Source organism: Microcebus murinus, chromosome 14 (genome assembly GCF_040939455.1).
Source record: "Microcebus murinus isolate Inina chromosome 14, M.murinus_Inina_mat1.0, whole genome shotgun sequence".
NCBI classification, from domain to species: domain Eukaryota; kingdom Metazoa; phylum Chordata; class Mammalia; order Primates; family Cheirogaleidae; genus Microcebus; species Microcebus murinus.
The window spans coordinates 81115469-81130858 of NC_134117.1; the positions used below are offsets into that span (position 1 = coordinate 81115469).

The 15390-nt window shown below is 62.9% G+C and overlaps 3 non-coding genes across 3 annotated transcripts; all 3 read left to right on the forward strand.

Moving 5' to 3' along the window:
• Positions 1-3755: 3755 nt before the first annotated feature.
• LOC142875862 (5S ribosomal RNA) lies at positions 3756-3874 on the forward strand. Its single transcript, XR_012923142.1, has one exon. It is a non-coding gene; the product is annotated as a 5S ribosomal RNA (ribosomal RNA).
• A 3759-nt stretch (positions 3875-7633) lies between these two features.
• Positions 7634-7752, forward strand: LOC142875872 (5S ribosomal RNA). Its single transcript, XR_012923152.1, has one exon. It is a non-coding gene; the product is annotated as a 5S ribosomal RNA (ribosomal RNA).
• Positions 7753-11508: 3756 nt separating this feature from the next.
• On the forward strand, positions 11509-11627 carry LOC142875863 (5S ribosomal RNA). Its single transcript, XR_012923143.1, has one exon. It is a non-coding gene; the product is annotated as a 5S ribosomal RNA (ribosomal RNA).
• Positions 11628-15390: the final 3763 nt, after the last annotated feature.

Consider the following 15390-nt stretch of genomic DNA (forward strand, 5'->3'; position numbering starts at 1 on the left):
GCTGCTTTTTTTTTTTTTTTTGCCTCTTGTTCTGTCCCCTTTCTGGGAGCGCGGCGGCGGCCCGGGGTGGGGGTCACCCCCACCCTCAGCGCCCGCGCGGTGCCTGGCGCCCCAGCCCGCACCGTGGGGCCTCCTCTTGTCCCAAGCCGCGACACCGCCGCCACGCGGCAGCATGCGTGGCATCTGGACTGTCAGGTCTCAGACCAAAGGTCTGCTCTGTGGGAACCGACACGCTGGAGGAAACCTTGAGAGTCTGAGAGGGGAGGGAGTTCCAGAAGAAGGCCAGGATGTCATTTTGAGGGAGTATGTGACCAGAACTCGTCCCGTTGCTTTTGGGGTTCTATGGGCTACACGCAGGAATCTTTGGTGGTGGCACCTGATGTTGGGGGATCCGGAGTCACACCCAGACCTGCTCCACAGGCCTCCTTTTACTTTTCTCTTCGGATTCATTATTTTTAAAAAGTGTCTCTTACCTCTAGGATTGCATTTTCTTTTCTCTCTCTTTTCAAGCAGATGATGGGAGTACAAGTATTCAGGTGACATGTGTTGCCCGTGCCGCCCTCCCCCCTGTGTTCTTTTTTTTTTTTTTTTTTTGAGACAGAGTCTCGTTTTGCTGCCCAGGCTAGAGTGAGTGCCATGGCGTCAGCCTAGCTCACAGCAACCTCAATCTCCGGGCTCAAGCAATCCTGCTGCCTCAGCCTCCCGAGTAGTTGGGACTACAGGCATGCACCACCACGCCCGGCTGTGTTTTTCTATATATATTAGTTGGCCAATTAATTTCTTTCTATTTTTAGTAGAGACGGGGTCTCGCTCTTGCTCAGGCTGGTTTCGAACTCCTGACCTGGAGCAATCCGCCCGCCTCGGCCTCCCAGAGAGCTAGGATTACAGGCGTGAGCCACCGCGCCCGGCCCCCCCTGTGTTCTTATTCATACACCTCTCATGTTGTTCCAGCGTATTGTGGGGGTACCAATGTTAAGGTCGGGTGCCTTGCCCTCTCCAAGCCTCCCCCCTCGGGTCAGAGCTTCAAGTGCGCCCATCCCCCAGTCGGTGCGCACCCACCCCATGCCTAATGGATGTGTATGCCCCTCCCCTCCCCCCACCCGCCCGCCCGACACCCACCCGATGAAGGTGATTCCTCTCTGTCCACTTAGGCGTCCATCCGTTCGTACCAATTTGCTGGTGAGCGCGCTCACGTGGTGCTCGTGTGTCCATTCTTGGGATACCTGGCTTACTGGAACGGGTTCCAGCTCTGGCCAGGAGAACACGAGAGGCGCCCTCTCACCGCTGCTCCTCACAGCCGAATGGCACTCCGTGGTGTCCACGCGCCACGTGTTATTGATGCACTCCTGGAAGGATGGGCACTCGGGTCGCTTCCACGTATTTGGGATTGTGAATTGTGCCCTAACTGTAACCCTAACCCTTACCCAGCCCGTCTCCTCTGCCCCTGCCTGACGCACTCCTCCCCGGCCAGGCCCGTCACTGTCCTGGGCCCCCGCCTGACCGGCTCCTCCCCGCCCGGCCGGTCACCGTCCTCTGCCCCTGCCTGACACGCTCCTTCCCGCCCGGCCTCTCACCGTCCTCGGCCCCTGCCTGACCGGCTCCTCCGTCGCCTGGGCCTTCCAAGGGCTTGGTGTGGATGCTGCTTCTAGGAAGCCCTCCAGAAACCCGGCAGCAGGGTGGCCGCAGCAGTCTCCAGCAGCCGTCCCTAAGTCGCGTGAGTGCGGGGGACGTGCCCCCGCTGTGCCGCGGGGGCCCAGCCTGGTGTCTTCCCTGAGGCCCTGCGGCTGCCGGCTGGGCTGCCGCTCCCCGCAAGGGGAGAGCCGCGGAGGTGGGGACCGCCTCCTGATGGGGACGTACACGCAGCTCTCCACGTCGGATTCCGGGGCTCTCTGTCCTGCCCGAAGGCCCAGCTGGCCTGCGGGTCCTTAGAGTGGCAAAAACCTCCGAAAACTGAGACTGAGGGTCCGGTGGGTGTCTGCACTTTTCTGCTGGGCACCCCAGGGAGGCCAGGGGGTGGCTGGACAACGTGGTCTGCTGGGGGGGGGTTGGAGGAGCAACTGATGCCCTTTGCACTTTGGGTAGCAAGAGTCTGAGGTGTCTCTGAGCCCTGTGCCCTGTGGGGGCGGGGCGGGGGGGAGGAGGAGGAGGAGGAGGAGGAGGTGGGAAGGGCCGGGGCCTGCAGTCCTGTTCCCGGGGTGGCACGGCAAGTGGCTTCTTCCACAGGCTGCTTGGCCTGGGCTCCCTGCACCTGGGCCTTTGGAGGACCGGCCCTGTGCTTGCCAACACTTCCTGCAGGGACCCAGAGCTGGGAGGTGGCATCTCTCAGCCCTGGGTCGGGCAGAGCCCCAGCGGGCCATGCCCACAACCTCTCTCAGCACCGGTCCCCCAGAAGGCTCCTTTGGGACCAGGATTCTCTTGCGGTGACTCTTTAAGGTCTGGCCCCTGGATGGAGGGGCACCAGGAGTAGAGGAGCAGGAAGGGGAAGGGGGTGGCCATGCGAGGGGACACTTTGAGGCCAAGTCCCAGCTTCAGCCTGATCCTCCTGGGAACCCCGCTCTGAGACAAGGAGCCGGGCTTCGCATTCCCACAGCAGCCAGTCGTGGGCTGAGGACACCTGGGGCGTTGGGAACTCCCTGGCTTCTCCTTGGTTTAACATCTAGAGCTGCTTGTGAATCGCGCCGCCACACACACCCAGGCGCAGGTGTCTTCCGCACAGACTGCGGGCCTCGCTCTTCTGAATGCCGCTAGCTCGCCACCCACCCACGGGTGAGCCTGGTCAGGGTGCTTTCTCTCAGGGGCAGACTCTTTTCCGGGCGGGCTACCGGTGTCTCTGTTTGCTCGTTTCTTTCTTCCATTTCGGGAAAGTCTTCCTTGCTGGGTGTGGAAATCTCCTATGCCTTCCCTCGCCTATTCTGTCAGCTTTCAAATTCTCTTTCAGTTGCCACCCTCACAGATGGATTAGGAAACTCTTTCCGGTGCACTCATTAGTGAAATGACCTCAAGGAAGCTGGAATCCAATATCTAATGGCCGATTTTTAGCGAGTCCACACGCCAGGGTGGTCGGGGTCCAATGCAGCCCCGGCCAGGCCCAGGCCCCTTAGACTGGGCCACAGGAGGACACTGAGGAGGGTCCCGGCCCCCACGAAGCGGTGCCGGCAGTTCTCCACGGGCTTGGGCGTTTTCCAGAGGTAGGAGATGGAGGGGACTGATTTCTTCAGCGCCCCCCAAACCACGCCACCCCACCCCACCCATGGGACACATCCCCAGAGAGAGACGCCCCATACACTGGCTGTGCCCCAGCCCTGGCCCGGGGGAATAGGCGGCAGCCCACCCACAGGGCGAGGGGGGGGGCGCAGCTGAAAGGGGTTGTGGGGGAGGGCGGCCCCTGGCTGGGGTCAAAGGGCGAGCGTCCCGCGCGTGCGCAGTCAGCGGCAGCAACGCGCTGGGGGTGGGCAGCGGGTAGGTGAAGGAGGCCTGGCGAGGAGACGAGGGGGGCTGGGAGGGCTCCACCTTGGCGAGTCCAGCCGTGGAGGCGCATCTTGTGTGAGTGAGTGTGAGTGTGTGTGTGTGTGTATAGAGAGACAGCCCCCCACCCCGCCCCGCCCCGCCCATCACCCCCGTCCCTGGGAGCCCGCGGGACCCGGCCGGCGAACTCAACCGGCCCGGCCCGGCGCGGGGCCTGGGGCGGGAGGCGGCGGCGGGGAAGCCCAGAGAGGCTCGGCTTCTCGAGCGGGGCAGGGGCGCCCTCCGCCGCCGTCTAGGGCCACACCACCCTGAACGCCCCCGATCTCGTCTGGTCTCGGAAGCTAAGCAGGGTCGGGCCTGGTTAGTACTTGGATGGGAGACCGCCTGGGAATACCGGGTGCCACAGGCTGCTGCTTTTTTTTTTTTTTTGCCTCTTGTTCTGTCCCCTTTCTGGGAGCGCGGCGGCGGCCCGGGGTGGGGGTCACCCCCACCCTCAGCGCCCGCGCGGTGCCTGGCGCCCCAGCCCGCACCGTGGGGGCTCCTCTTGTCCCAAGCCGCGACACCGCCGCCACGCGGCAGCATGCGTGGCATCTGGACTGTCAGGTCTCAGACCAAAGGTCTGCTCTGTGGGAACCGACACGCTGGAGGAAACCTTGAGAGTCTGAGAGGGGAGGGAGTTCCAGAAGAAGGCCAGGATGTCATTTTGAGGGAGTATGTGACCAGAACTCGTCCCGTTGCTTTTGGGGTTCTATGGGCTACACGCAGGAATCTTTGGTGGTGGCACCTGATGTTGGGGGATCCGGAGTCACACCCAGACCTGCTCCACAGGCCTCCTTTTACTTTTCTCTTCGGATTCATTATTTTTAAAAAGTGTCTCTTACCTCTAGGATTGCATTTTCTTTTCTCTCTCTTTTCAAGCAGATGATGGGAGTACAAGTATTCAGGTGACATGTGTTGCCCGTGCCGCCCTCCCCCCTGTGTTCTTTTTTTTTTTTTTTTTTTTTTGAGACAGAGTCTCGTTTTGCTGCCCAGGCTAGAGTGAGTGCCATGGCGTCAGCCTAGCTCACAGCAACCTCAATCTCCGGGCTCAAGCAATCCTGCTGCCTCAGCCTCCCGAGTAGTTGGGACTACAGGCATGCACCACCACGCCCGGCTGTGTTTTTCTATATATATTAGTTGGCCAATTAATTTCTTTCTATTTTTAGTAGAGACGGGGTCTCGCTCTTGCTCAGGCTGGTTTCGAACTCCTGACCTGGAGCAATCCGCCCGCCTCGGCCTCCCAGAGAGCTAGGATTACAGGCGTGAGCCACCGCGCCCGGCCCCCCCTGTGTTCTTATTCATACACCTCTCATGTTGTTCCAGCGTATTGTGGGGGTACCAATGTTAAGGTCGGGTGCCTTGCCCTCTCCAAGCCTCCCCCCTCGGGTCAGAGCTTCAAGTGCGCCCATCCCCCAGTCGGTGCGCACCCACCCCATGCCTAATGGATGTGTATGCCCCTCCCCTCCCCCCACCCGCCCGCCCGACACCCACCCGATGAAGGTGATTCCTCTCTGTCCACTTAGGCGTCCATCCGTTCGTACCAATTTGCTGGTGAGCGCGCTCACGTGGTGCTCGTGTGTCCATTCTTGGGATACCTGGCTTACTGGAACGGGTTCCAGCTCTGGCCAGGAGAACACGAGAGGCGCCCTCTCACCGCTGCTCCTCACAGCCGAATGGCACTCCGTGGTGTCCACGCGCCACGTGTTATTGATGCACTCCTGGAAGGATGGGCACTCGGGTCGCTTCCACGTATTTGGGATTGTGAATTGTGCCCTAACTGTAACCCTAACCCTTACCCAGCCCGTCTCCTCTGCCCCTGCCTGACGCACTCCTCCCCGGCCAGGCCCGTCACTGTCCTGGGCCCCCGCCTGACCGGCTCCTCCCCGCCCGGCCGGTCACCGTCCTCTGCCCCTGCCTGACACGCTCCTTCCCGCCCGGCCTCTCACCGTCCTCGGCCCCTGCCTGACCGGCTCCTCCGTCGCCTGGGCCTTCCAAGGGCTTGGTGTGGATGCTGCTTCCAGGAAGCCCTCCAGAAACCCGGCAGCAGGGTGGCCGCAGCAGTCTCCAGCAGCCGTCCCTAAGTCGCGTGAGTGCGGGGGACGTGCCCCCGCTGTGCCGCGGGGGCCCAGCCTGGTGTCTTCCCTGAGGCCCTGCGGCTGCCGGCTGGGCTGCCGCTCCCCGCAAGGGGAGAGCCGCGGAGGTGGGGACCGCCTCCTGATGGGGACGTACACGCAGCTCTCCACGTCGGATTCCGGGGCTCTCTGTCCTGCCCGAAGGCCCAGCTGGCCTGCGGGTCCTTAGAGTGGCAAAAACCTCCGAAAACTGAGACTGCGGGTCCGGTGGGTGTCTGCACTTTTCTGCTGGGCACCCCAGGGAGGCCAGGGGGTGGCTGGACAACGTGGTCTGCTGGGGGGGGGGGTTGGAGGAGCAACTGATGCCCTTTGCACTTTGGGTAGCAAGAGTCTGAGGTGTCTCTGAGCCCTGTGCCCTGTGGGGGCGGGGCGGGGGGGAGGAGGAGGAGGAGGAGGAGGAGGTGGGAAGGGCCGGGGCCTGCAGTCCTGTTCCCGGGGTGGCACGGCAAGTGGCTTCTTCCACAGGCTGCTTGGCCTGGGCTCCCTGCACCTGGGCCTTTGGAGGACCGGCCCTGTGCTTGCCAACACTTCCTGCAGGGACCCAGAGCTGGGAGGTGGCATCTCTCAGCCCTGGGTCGGGCAGAGCCCCAGCGGGCCATGCCCACAACCTCTCTCAGCACCGGTCCCCCAGAAGGCTCCTTTGGGACCAGGATTCTCTTGCGGTGACTCTTTAAGGTCTGGCCCCTGGATGGAGGGGCACCAGGAGTAGAGGAGCAGGAAGGGGAAGGGGGTGGCCATGCGAGGGGACACTTTGAGGCCAAGTCCCAGCTTCAGCCTGATCCTCCTGGGAACCCCGCTCTGAGACAAGGAGCCGGGCTTCGCATTCCCACAGCAGCCAGTCGTGGGCTGAGGACACCTGGGGCGTTGGGAACTCCCTGGCTTCTCCTTGGTTTAACATCTAGAGCTGCTTGTGAATCGCGCCGCCACACACACCCGAGCGCAGGTGTCTTCCGCACAGACTGCGGGCCTCGCTCTTCTGAATGCCGCTAGCTCGCCACCCACCCACGGGTGAACCTGGTCAGGGTGCTTTCTCTCAGGGGCAGACTCTTTTCCGGGCGGGCTACCGGTGTCTCTGTTTGCTCGTTTCTTTCTTCCATTTCGGGAAAGTCTTCCTTGCTGGGTGTGGAAATCTCCTATGCCTTCCCTCGCCTATTCTGTCAGCTTTCAAATTCTCTTTCAGCTGCCACCCTCACAGATGGATTAGGAAACTCTTTCCGGTGCACTCATTAGTGAAATGACCTCAAGGAAGCTGGAATCCAATATCTAATGGCCGATTTTTAGCGAGTCCACACGCCAGGGTGGTCGGGGTCCAATGCAGCCCCGGCCAGGCCCAGGCCCCTTAGACTGGGCCACAGGAGGACACTGAGGAGGGTCCCGGCCCCCACGAAGCGGTGCCGGCAGTTCTCCACGGGCTTGGGCGTTTTCCAGAGGTAGGAGATGGAGGGGACTGATTTCTTCAGCGCCCCCCAAACCACGCCACCCCACCCCACCCATGGGACACATCCCCAGAGAGAGACGCCCCATACACTGGCTGTGCCCCAGCCCTGGCCCGGGGGAATAGGCGGCAGCCCACCCACAGGGCGAGGGGGGGGGCGCAGCTGAAAGGGGTTGTGGGGGAGGGCGGCCCCTGGCTGGGGTCAAAGGGCGAGCGTCCCGCGCGTGCGCAGTCAGCGGCAGCAACGCGCTGGGGGTGGGCGGCGGGTAGGTGAAGGAGGCCGGGCGAGGAGACGAGGGGGGCTGGGAGGGCTCCACCTTGGCGAGTCCAGCCGTGGAGGCGCATCTTGTGTGAGTGAGTGTGAGTGTGTGTGTGTGTGTATAGAGAGACAGCCCCCCACCCCGCCCCGCCCCGCCCATCACCCCCGTCCCTGGGAGCCCGCGGGACCCGGCCGGCGAACTCAACCGGCCCGGCCCGGCGCGGGGCCTGGGGCGGGTGGCGGCGGCGGGGAAGCCCAGAGAGGCTCGGCTTCTCGAGCGGGGCAGGGGCGCCCTCCGCCGCCGTCTAGGGCCACACCACCCTGAACGCCCCCGATCTCCTCTGGTCTCGGAAGCTAAGCAGGGTCGGGCCTGGTTAGTACTTGGATGGGAGACCGCCTGGGAATACCGGGTGCCACAGGCTGCTGCTTTTTTTTTTTTTTTTGCCTCTTGTTCTGTCCCCTTTCTGGGAGCGCGGCGGCGGCCCGGGGTGGGGGTCACCCCCACCCTCAGCGCCCGCGCGGTGCCTGGCGCCCCAGCCCGCACCGTGGGGCCTCCTCTTGTCCCAAGCCGCGACACCGCCGCCACGCGGCAGCATGCGTGGCATCTGGACTGTCAGGTCTCAGACCAAAGGTCTGCTCTGTGGGAACCGACACGCTGGAGGAAACCTTGAGAGTCTGAGAGGGGAGGGAGTTCCAGAAGAAGGCCAGGATGTCATTTTGAGGGAGTATGTGACCAGAACTCGTCCCGTTGCTTTTGGGGTTCTATGGGCTACACGCAGGAATCTTTGGTGGTGGCACCTGATGTTGGGGGATCCGGAGTCACACCCAGACCTGCTCCACAGGCCTCCTTTTACTTTTCTCTTCGGATTCATTATTTTTAAAAAGTGTCTCTTACCTCTAGGATTGCATTTTCTTTTCTCTCTCTTTTCAAGCAGATGATGGGAGTACAAGTATTCAGGTGACATGTGTTGCCCGTGCCGCCCTCCCCCCTGTGTTCTTTTTTTTTTTTTTTTTTTGAGACAGAGTCTCGTTTTGCTGCCCAGGCTAGAGTGAGTGCCATGGCGTCAGCCTAGCTCACAGCAACCTCAATCTCCGGGCTCAAGCAATCCTGCTGCCTCAGCCTCCCGAGTAGTTGGGACTACAGGCATGCACCACCACGCCCGGCTGTGTTTTTCTATATATATTAGTTGGCCAATTAATTTCTTTCTATTTTTAGTAGAGACGGGGTCTCGCTCTTGCTCAGGCTGGTTTCGAACTCCTGACCTGGAGCAATCCGCCCGCCTCGGCCTCCCAGAGAGCTAGGATTACAGGCGTGAGCCACCGCGCCCGGCCCCCCCTGTGTTCTTATTCATACACCTCTCATGTTGTTCCAGCGTATTGTGGGGGTACCAATGTTAAGGTCGGGTGCCTTGCCCTCTCCAAGCCTCCCCCCTCGGGTCAGAGCTTCAAGTGCGCCCATCCCCCAGTCGGTGCGCACCCACCCCATGCCTAATGGATGTGTATGCCCCTCCCCTCCCCCCACCCGCCCGCCCGACACCCACCCGATGAAGGTGATTCCTCTCTGTCCACTTAGGCGTCCATCCGTTCGTACCAATTTGCTGGTGAGCGCGCTCACGTGGTGCTCGTGTGTCCATTCTTGGGATACCTGGCTTACTGGAACGGGTTCCAGCTCTGGCCAGGAGAACACGAGAGGCGCCCTCTCACCGCTGCTCCTCACAGCCGAATGGCACTCCGTGGTGTCCACGCGCCACGTGTTATTGATGCACTCCTGGAAGGATGGGCACTCGGGTCGCTTCCACGTATTTGGGATTGTGAATTGTGCCCTAACTGTAACCCTAACCCTTACCCAGCCCGTCTCCTCTGCCCCTGCCTGACGCACTCCTCCCCGGCCAGGCCCGTCACTGTCCTGGGCCCCCGCCTGACCGGCTCCTCCCCGCCCGGCCGGTCACCGTCCTCTGCCCCTGCCTGACACGCTCCTTCCCGCCCGGCCTCTCACCGTCCTCGGCCCCTGCCTGACCGGCTCCTCCGTCGCCTGGGCCTTCCAAGGGCTTGGTGTGGATGCTGCTTCTAGGAAGCCCTCCAGAAACCCGGCAGCAGGGTGGCCGCAGCAGTCTCCAGCAGCCGTCCCTAAGTCGCGTGAGTGCGGGGGACGTGCCCCCGCTGTGCCGCGGGGGCCCAGCCTGGTGTCTTCCCTGAGGCCCTGCGGCTGCCGGCTGGGCTGCCGCTCCCCGCAAGGGGAGAGCCGCGGAGGTGGGGACCGCCTCCTGATGGGGACGTACACGCAGCTCTCCACGTCGGATTCCGGGGCTCTCTGTCCTGCCCGAAGGCCCAGCTGGCCTGCGGGTCCTTAGAGTGGCAAAAACCTCCGAAAACTGAGACTGAGGGTCCGGTGGGTGTCTGCACTTTTCTGCTGGGCACCCCAGGGAGGCCAGGGGGTGGCTGGACAACGTGGTCTGCTGGGGGGGGGGTTGGAGGAGCAACTGATGCCCTTTGCACTTTGGGTAGCAAGAGTCTGAGGTGTCTCTGAGCCCTGTGCCCTGTGGGGGCGGGGCGGGGGGGAGGAGGAGGAGGAGGAGGAGGAGGTGGGAAGGGCCGGGGCCTGCAGTCCTGTTCCCGGGGTGGCACGGCAAGTGGCTTCTTCCACAGGCTGCTTGGCCTGGGCTCCCTGCACCTGGGCCTTTGGAGGACCGGCCCTGTGCTTGCCAACACTTCCTGCAGGGACCCAGAGCTGGGAGGTGGCATCTCTCAGCCCTGGGTCGGGCAGAGCCCCAGCGGGCCATGCCCACAACCTCTCTCAGCACCGGTCCCCCAGAAGGCTCCTTTGGGACCAGGATTCTCTTGCGGTGACTCTTTAAGGTCTGGCCCCTGGATGGAGGGGCACCAGGAGTAGAGGAGCAGGAAGGGGAAGGGGGTGGCCATGCGAGGGGACACTTTGAGGCCAAGTCCCAGCTTCAGCCTGATCCTCCTGGGAACCCCGCTCTGAGACAAGGAGCCGGGCTTCGCATTCCCACAGCAGCCAGTCGTGGGCTGAGGACACCTGGGGCGTTGGGAACTCCCTGGCTTCTCCTTGGTTTAACATCTAGAGCTGCTTGTGAATCGCGCCGCCACACACACCCAGGCGCAGGTGTCTTCCGCACAGACTGCGGGCCTCGCTCTTCTGAATGCCGCTAGCTCGCCACCCACCCACGGGTGAGCCTGGTCAGGGTGCTTTCTCTCAGGGGCAGACTCTTTTCCGGGCGGGCTACCGGTGTCTCTGTTTGCTCGTTTCTTTCTTCCATTTCGGGAAAGTCTTCCTTGCTGGGTGTGGAAATCTCCTATGCCTTCCCTCGCCTATTCTGTCAGCTTTCAAATTCTCTTTCAGTTGCCACCCTCACAGATGGATTAGGAAACTCTTTCCGGTGCACTCATTAGTGAAATGACCTCAAGGAAGCTGGAATCCAATATCTAATGGCCGATTTTTAGCGAGTCCACACGCCAGGGTGGTCGGGGTCCAATGCAGCCCCGGCCAGGCCCAGGCCCCTTAGACTGGGCCACAGGAGGACACTGAGGAGGGTCCCGGCCCCCACGAAGCGGTGCCGGCAGTTCTCCACGGGCTTGGGCGTTTTCCAGAGGTAGGAGATGGAGGGGACTGATTTCTTCAGCGCCCCCCAAACCACGCCACCCCACCCCACCCATGGGACACATCCCCAGAGAGAGACGCCCCATACACTGGCTGTGCCCCAGCCCTGGCCCGGGGGAATAGGCGGCAGCCCACCCACAGGGCGAGGGGGGGGGCGCAGCTGAAAGGGGTTGTGGGGGAGGGCGGCCCCTGGCTGGGGTCAAAGGGCGAGCGTCCCGCGCGTGCGCAGTCAGCGGCAGCAACGCGCTGGGGGTGGGCAGCGGGTAGGTGAAGGAGGCCTGGCGAGGAGACGAGGGGGGCTGGGAGGGCTCCACCTTGGCGAGTCCAGCCGTGGAGGCGCATCTTGTGTGAGTGAGTGTGAGTGTGTGTGTGTGTGTATAGAGAGACAGCCCCCCACCCCGCCCCGCCCCGCCCATCACCCCCGTCCCTGGGAGCCCGCGGGACCCGGCCGGCGAACTCAACCGGCCCGGCCCGGCGCGGGGCCTGGGGCGGGAGGCGGCGGCGGGGAAGCCCAGAGAGGCTCGGCTTCTCGAGCGGGGCAGGGGCGCCCTCCGCCGCCGTCTAGGGCCACACCACCCTGAACGCCCCCGATCTCGTCTGGTCTCGGAAGCTAAGCAGGGTCGGGCCTGGTTAGTACTTGGATGGGAGACCGCCTGGGAATACCGGGTGCCACAGGCTGCTGCTTTTTTTTTTTTTTTTGCCTCTTGTTCTGTCCCCTTTCTGGGAGCGCGGCGGCGGCCCGGGGTGGGGGTCACCCCCACCCTCAGCGCCCGCGCGGTGCCTGGCGCCCCAGCCCGCACCGTGGGGCCTCCTCTTGTCCCAAGCCGCGACACCGCCGCCACGCGGCAGCATGCGTGGCATCTGGACTGTCAGGTCTCAGACCAAAGGTCTGCTCTGTGGGAACCGACACGCTGGAGGAAACCTTGAGAGTCTGAGAGGGGAGGGAGTTCCAGAAGAAGGCCAGGATGTCATTTTGAGGGAGTATGTGACCAGAACTCGTCCCGTTGCTTTTGGGGTTCTATGGGCTACACGCAGGAATCTTTGGTGGTGGCACCTGATGTTGGGGGATCCGGAGTCACACCCAGACCTGCTCCACAGGCCTCCTTTTACTTTTCTCTTCGGATTCATTATTTTTAAAAAGTGTCTCTTACCTCTAGGATTGCATTTTCTTTTCTCTCTCTTTTCAAGCAGATGATGGGAGTACAAGTATTCAGGTGACATGTGTTGCCCGTGCCGCCCTCCCCCCTGTGTTCTTTTTTTTTTTTTTTTTTTGAGACAGAGTCTCGTTTTGCAGCCCAGGCTAGAGTGAGTGCCATGGCGTCAGCCTAGCTCACAGCAACCTCAATCTCCGGGCTCAAGCAATCCTGCTGCCTCAGCCTCCCGAGTAGTTGGGACTACAGGCATGCACCACCACGCCCGGCTGTGTTTTTCTATATATATTAGTTGGCCAATTAATTTCTTTCTATTTTTAGTAGAGACGGGGTCTCGCTCTTGCTCAGGCTGGTTTCGAACTCCTGACCTGGAGCAATCCGCCCGCCTCGGCCTCCCAGAGAGCTAGGATTACAGGCGTGAGCCACCGCGCCCGGCCCCCCCTGTGTTCTTATTCATACACCTCTCATGTTGTTCCAGCGTATTGTGGGGGTACCAATGTTAAGGTCGGGTGCCTTGCCCTCTCCAAGCCTCCCCCCTCGGGTCAGAGCTTCAAGTGCGCCCATCCCCCAGTCGGTGCGCACCCACCCCATGCCTAATGGATGTGTATGCCCCTCCCCTCCCCCCACCCGCCCGCCCGACACCCACCCGATGAAGGTGATTCCTCTCTGTCCACTTAGGCGTCCATCCGTTCGTACCAATTTGCTGGTGAGCGCGCTCACGTGGTGCTCGTGTGTCCATTCTTGGGATACCTGGCTTACTGGAACGGGTTCCAGCTCTGGCCAGGAGAACACGAGAGGCGCCCTCTCACCGCTGCTCCTCACAGCCGAATGGCACTCCGTGGTGTCCACGCGCCACGTGTTATTGATGCACTCCTGGAAGGATGGGCACTCGGGTCGCTTCCACGTATTTGGGATTGTGAATTGTGCCCTAACTGTAACCCTAACCCTTACCCAGCCCGTCTCCTCTGCCCCTGCCTGACGCACTCCTCCCCGGCCAGGCCCGTCACTGTCCTGGGCCCCCGCCTGACCGGCTCCTCCCCGCCCGGCCGGTCACCGTCCTCTGCCCCTGCCTGACACGCTCCTTCCCGCCCGGCCTCTCACCGTCCTCGGCCCCTGCCTGACCGGCTCCTCCGTCGCCTGGGCCTTCAGAGGGCTTGGTGTGGATGCTGCTTCCAGGAAGCCCTCCAGAAACCCGGCAGCAGGGTGGCCGCAGCAGTCTCCAGCAGCCGTCCCTAAGTCGCGTGAGTGCGGGGGACGTGCCCCCGCTGTGCCGCGGGGGCCCAGCCTGGTGTCTTCCCTGAGGCCCTGCGGCTGCCGGCTGGGCTGCGCTGCCGCTCCCCGCAAGGGGAGAGCCGCGGAGGTGGGGACCGCCTCCTGATGGGGACGTACACGCAGCTCTCCACGTCGGATTCCGGGGCTCTCTGTCCTGCCCGAAGGCCCAGCTGGCCTGCGGGTCCTTAGAGTGGCAAAAACCTCCGAAAACTGAGACTGAGGGTCCGGTGGGTGTCTGCACTTTTCTGCTGGGCACCCCAGGGAGGCCAGGGGGCTGGCTGGACAACGTCGTCTGCTGGGCGGGGGGGGGGGGTTGGAGGAGCAACTGATGCCCTTTGCACTTTGGGTAGCAAGAGTCTGAGGTGTCTCTGAGCCCTGTGCCCTGTGGGGGCGGGGCGGGGGGGAGGAGGAGGAGGAGGAGGAGGAGGTGGGAAGGGCCGGGGCCTGCAGTCCTGTTCCCGGGGTGGCACGGCAAGTGGCTTCTTCCACAGGCTGCTTGGCCTGGGCTCCCTGCACCTGGGCCTTTGGAGGACCGGCCCTGTGCTTGCCAACACTTCCTGCAGGGACCCAGAGCTGGGAGGTGGCATCTCTCAGCCCTGGGTCGGGCAGAGCCCCAGCGGGCCATGCCCACAACCTCTCTCAGCACCGGTCCCCCAGAAGGCTCCTTTGGGACCAGGATTCTCTTGCGGTGACTCTTTAAGGTCTGGCCCCTGGATGGAGGGGCACCAGGAGTAGAGGAGCAGGAAGGGGAAGGGGGTGGCCATGCGAGGGGACACTTTGAGGCCAAGTCCCAGCTTCAGCCTGATCCTCCTGGGAACCCCGCTCTGAGACAAGGAGCCGGGCTTCGCATTCCCACAGCAGCCAGTCGTGGGCTGAGGACACCTGGGGCGTTGGGAACTCCCTGGCTTCTCCTTGGTTTAACATCTAGAGCTGCTTGTGAATCGCGCCGCCACACACACCCAGGCGCAGGTGTCTTCCGCACAGACTGCGGGCCTCGCTCTTCTGAATGCCGCTAGCTCGCCACCCACCCACGGGTGAACCTGGTCAGGGTGCTTTCTCTCAGGGGCAGACTCTTTTCCGGGCGGGCTACCGGTGTCTCTGTTTGCTCGTTTCTTTCTTCCATTTTGGGAAAGTCTTCCTTGCTGGGTGTGGAAATCTCCTATGCCTTCCCTCGCCTATTCTGTCAGCTTTCAAATTCTCTTTCAGTTGCCACCCTCACAGATGGATTAGGAAACTCTTTCCGGTGCACTCATTAGTGAAATGACCTCAAGGAAGCTGGAATCCAATATCTAATGGCCGATTTTTAGCGAGTCCACACGCCAGGGTGGTCGGGGTCCAATGCAGCCCCGGCCAGGCCCAGGCCCCTTAGACTGGGCCACAGGAGGACACTGAGGAGGGTCCCGGCCCCCACGAAGCGGTGCCGGCAGTTCTCCACGGGCTTGGGCGTTTTCCAGAGGTAGGAGATGGAGGGGACTGATTTCTTCAGCGCCCCCCAAACCACGCCACCCCACCCCACCCATGGGACACATCCCCAGAGAGAGACGCCCCATACACTGGCTGTGCCCCAGCCCTGGCCCGGGGGAATAGGCGGCAGCCCACCCACAGGGCGAGGGGGGGGGCGCAGCTGAAAGGGGTTGTGGGGGAGGGCGGCCCCTGGCTGGGGTCAAAGGGCGAGCGTCCCGCGCGTGCGCAGTCAGCGGCAGCAACGCGCTGGGGGTGGGCGGCGGGTAGGTGAAGGAGGCCGGGCGAGGAGACGAGGGGGGCTGGGAGGGCTCCACCTTGGCGAGTCCAGCCGTGGAGGCGCATCTTGTGTGAGTGAGTGTGAGTGTGTGTGTGTGTGTATAGAGAGACAGCCCCCCACCCCGCCCCGCCCCGCCCATCACCCCCGTCCCTGGGAGCCCGCGGGACCCGGCCGGCGAACTCAACCGGCCCGGCCCGGCGCGGGGCCTGGGGCGGGAGGCGGCGGCGGGGAAGCCCAGAGAGGCTCGGCTTCTCGAGCGGGGCAGGGGCGCCCTCCG